At 33.1% G+C, this 4,685-nt stretch overlaps 2 long non-coding RNA genes across 2 annotated transcripts; one reads left to right on the top strand and one right to left on the bottom strand.

Annotated features, from left to right (window-relative positions):
* LOC109582211 (uncharacterized) lies at positions 1–1,047 on the top strand. Its single transcript, XR_002184965.1, has 3 exons — positions 1–17; positions 101–152; positions 603–1,047. It is a non-coding gene; the product is annotated as an uncharacterized LOC109582211 (long non-coding RNA).
* On the bottom strand, positions 766–2,384 carry LOC109582212 (uncharacterized). The gene is made up of 3 exons (XR_002184966.1): positions 2,021–2,384; positions 1,555–1,695; positions 766–1,032 (listed from the first exon to the last, which is right to left on the bottom strand). It is a non-coding gene; the product is annotated as an uncharacterized LOC109582212 (long non-coding RNA).
* Positions 2,385–4,685: the final 2,301 nt, after the last annotated feature.

The raw sequence follows: 4,685 nt of genomic DNA on the forward strand, positions 1-4,685 counted from the left end.
CATCCATCAGTTGACGAGTAAGAGAGAGGAGGAAGGGAGGGGGAGAGGGTTTGATGTGATAATGGGATTACTTGTATATTTTTATTTCTCGTTATTATAGTGTCAATGGTTATCCTTATCACTCCAAGTCATCATCATCAAGAAGTTGTATGGTGAGTTACATTAATAAAGCACTCCTTCACCTAAGACAGGGCTTCCCATTGGATTTCAGCGTAGTGTTCATGCAGGCTCTTGTCAGTTAATTTTAAAATTGCTCAAAAATCTGACAAGATACCTTATGCTATGCAAGGTGTTTTCCAAAAATTGCTAGAAAAAAATTTTAATAATTTTTTTGATACACGTTTTTTTATGTTGTGTAACAAGTTTAAGCTGATTCTGACAAAAATTGATTTTTAATGAATTTTAAAGTTGCCACAAAAAACTGCATGCATGTACAGATATACTATTGTAAGTTTTGTCAGCTCATGAAGCATTCGCTTTTTTGTGTGGGAAGCCCTGACCTAATAACACATTACATACTTTAACAATGTAACATTCAGTTAGTGAATAAATAATATTTATTTGTCCTCTTCCCCCCCCCCCCTCTTTTCTATCATTAATAGTCTTATAGACACAATCAGCAGCATCAGCACGGGATAGAATGGAGAACCACTAATCCATTAGGCAGACAAGAGTCGAATCCTGCTGTTGTCACGGTAGTATAATGTAACGTAACCCACCATCCATTCAGCCTCCACGCCCATTAGTGTATAATCACTTCAATTGTTTAAGTGTTGGGTACATTTTTTACATTTGTTCTAACAGCAACAACTAACTATATATTATTATTATTATTATTATATAAATTATGTATTAGTTTCTCAATACTTCTTCCTTGTTTATTATCCTCACCCCCCCTCTCTCTCTCCTTTTCACTCTATTTTTCTGTGTATTAAATGTATTTTTGTGTTTTATTTTTTGTTTGTGTATTGTTCAAGTCATATGAGTTGCTTGTGTGTCATCAGCACTTGCTCCTTCTCATCTTTCTAAAATCTATTTTTTTAAAAAAGAGAAAATTAAACTAATTAATGTTGTTGTAGAAGCATAGTAAAAATGTTGATATCAATTCATCAATTTACAAGCTAAGGTGTGGATCAAGTGTCAAGCAAAATTTTTAATTTATTAATTTAAAGCTTTTGAGGAATTAAAAATCATTTCCGCAGATTTTAATTTCACAAGTCTCAACAAATTGCAAAATCAGCTAAAATTAATGAAGTCTCTCAATAGCTTTCAGGTATGGCATGCATAAGGACTACAACGATTTTCGTGGCCCAAAATTTTCATAGATTTTACATTTTTTCGAAATTCACAAAAAATCCACAAAATCAATTAAATACAGTTTCAAATTGGCCAAAAAGTGCAAAATTAATTATAAAAGTTAAAGCCACCAAATTGATTTTTGGACAGATCTGCAAATTTTTGGGCCACGAACATTTTCCACTATACAGTATTAAAGGATTGATACATGAAGTTCTATTTAATACATGTAGTAGCCTACTAGGTTATTATGCTTACCTGTTGGTTGCTTATATTGCTCATCTTTGAACATGATTTGCAGACTCTGTGTGATGTGGTTGATGTTGCCAGATAACGCAATGGAGCATGATAGCTGCCAAAAGTACTACAGACCACAGTACCACAATAACTGCAATGATACTGAGGGGGAAAGAAGGAAAGAAAAAGAGCTAAAATAGCAAAAAATTAAGCAAAGGAATTTCAGTGCGCAAACTTTTTTATCTTTTAAACTAATTGTTCCAGTCAAAAGTTAAGAAATAAATTTAGCACTACCAAATAATAATGACTAACAAAACTACATGCATTCATGGGAATTAATTATTATAATTATTATATTTTAACATTACAATTATTGGCAGTTTTTTAGTCACATATATTGTACATTGGTGGTTTTCACACACAAATATTTCATGCTATACACTATACACATGTACATGCATAACATATATCAAGACATGTACGTTACCTTTCTCTTTGAGAAGTTAAAAGCAGAGCCACACCCACACTGTGATGCCCCTCTCAACGCAGTCCAGGGTAGATTTATTTCCGGTACATGTAGCAATAACGAGCGAAGATTAAGAGACTCAAGTCGTAATTTCTCATTGTGGCCCTTTAAAGGAGCCCTTCCATCAGGCTCACTGGATGAAGGATCTTTTGATTCGTCAGTAAAGACATCCTCTGAAGTGGAAGTTGTGCTTGAACACAAAGAGAGACACTCTTGATACTCTTTGATCTGCTTTTCTAAAGAATCTCTGTGCTACAAATTGATGTAAAAAATTGTTCATTATTAAGTCAAACTACATGTAGGCATTTTTGCAAAAAACCATGGGCTATAGCCTTTAGGTATTTTCAAAAATTGGCCTGCATGCTTTTAAAAATGGCCATAACTCGAAAATTTTTTATCGGAATCAGCTCAAACTTTCTATATAGCATAAGTACATCAATATGTATCAGAAATTGTAATAAAAATTTGGGGTGATTTCGAAGCCATTTTTTGGAAATACCCAAGGCTATAGCCTTGGGTATTTTTCAAAAATTGGCTTGATTTTAAAAATGGCCATAACTTGAAAATTTTTTATCAGAATCGGCTCAAACTTTCTATATAGCATAAGTACATCAATATGTATCAGAAACTGTAATAAAAATTTGGGATGATTTCGGAGCCATTTTTTGGAAAAACCATGGGCTATATAAAAATTGGCTTGATTTTAAAAATGGCCATAACTCGAAATTTTTTATCGGAATTGGCTCAAACTTTCTATACAGCATAAGTACATCAATATGTATCAGAAATTGTAATAAAAATTTGGGGTGATTTCGGAGCCATTTTTTGGAAAAACCATGGGCTATAGCCTTGGGTATTTTTCAAAAATTGGCTTGATTTAAAAAATTGCCATAACTCAACAAATACTTATCAGAATCAGCTCAAACTCTCTATATAGCATAAGTACATCAATATGCATCAGAAAATGTAAAAAAAATTTGGGGCAATTTTGGAACCATTTTTTAAAAAAAAAACATGGGCTATCAGCCTATAGTACAGGGTATTTTAGAATTTTGACAAATTGTTTTAAAATGGCCATAACTAGAAAAAATTTAAGTTTAATCAGCTCAAACTTTTTACACAGCATAATATATATAATAAAATCAATATGTGTCAGAAAATAAAATCAAAATTTAGGTTGATTTTTTGAGCCATTATCCAAGAAACTATATGAATATTTTTTAAAATTGGCTTATACACTATAAGACTCATTATTGATGTCGGAATCGGTTCAAACTTTCATGACATCAATGTGCATCAGAAAGTGTAATGAAAAATTCTTTAGAACCATCTTCAACATAAGTACCGGTAATGCAATCTGGGTCATATGAATGTAAAAATTAGTTGGGCGAGGATACTATGAGTGCTAACATAGACCCTACACTAAGTATTGCAAATTAGTGTTTCATTGCATACCGTAATAACTTTCACGAAAAAAGTTAATTCTTTGGACGTCAGTTTTCCATTGGCAGCAATGGAGACACGATAGAAAAACGCTTGGTACCAGGAAACTATGGAACGCCATCCTGGACAAAATTCCTCATCAATAATATAAATATGGAATATGGAACGCCAAATGCGACAAAAATAAAAAAGAATGGTTTACAATAAAAAGAAGGTTGTCCCTAAAAAGCGGACCGGACCGGACCAACGGACCCGAAAAGACTAATTTACGGACCGAGCGACGGACCCGATACAAACTAATTTATGGACCCGACCAAGGGACCCGAAAAGACTAAAGTACGGACCTCGCGTTAATGACCACGGACCTGACCGACCTAGCAGCATTGATATTTTTGCTAGCATCAGTATCTATGATGCTAGCAAACTCCATGATGGCCTAGACTACATACAGAACTTCAGTGACAAAAATGATTTTTATCTATGGTGATAGTGATCAGTGCTATCAGTTGAGTCATAATACAATCAATGAGGCCGTAGTTCATTCTATTGATCAAGTCTGTAATTTCAACTTGAGTTAATAGTTCGTTATATTCATGCATCAGCATTTATTTATTTATTTAAATTTTACAGTGATCGGCAATGAGAATGAGAATGGTTAAGAGGCTAGATAAAACAAGCACTGAAGGCCTGACCAAGGAAGCATGGCCATGAAGCCAGAATATAAAGAAAAAAAAGAGGAGAAAAGGAAAAAAAAAGAAAGAAAAAGCAAATAAGAGAAAGTAAAATACAAACAAAATTAAAATGGTAGTAATGATGATGATGATAATGATAATAATGATTATCTACTGAATCTACTGCAAAATGAATCAACATGAATAGAAATTAATAATAATACTGGAACTGATCCTAAAGGTAGTGCTTGATATGAAATTTAGCAGATGCAGCAGACTGACAAATTTGAATTAATGCAAGGGAGACAATTCTATGATAATAAAGAGTAGATCAGAGTGCAACAACTTGAAATAATAATTATGATCACACCAACACTAATAACTGTGGTCAGTGGTTTTAACTGAAATAGAGAGAAGCAAGAAAACTTTGACAGGGTGCTTTGGAAGGCTGCAGTAAAAGTTTTTAATAATCTTTATAGCAATAATATTAATGAGAATCAGCTAGTGAATAA

Source organism: Amphimedon queenslandica, unplaced genomic scaffold (assembly GCF_000090795.2).
Source record: "Amphimedon queenslandica unplaced genomic scaffold, v1.1 AMPQUscaffold_13395, whole genome shotgun sequence".
In the NCBI taxonomy this organism is placed as follows: domain Eukaryota; kingdom Metazoa; phylum Porifera; class Demospongiae; order Haplosclerida; family Niphatidae; genus Amphimedon; species Amphimedon queenslandica.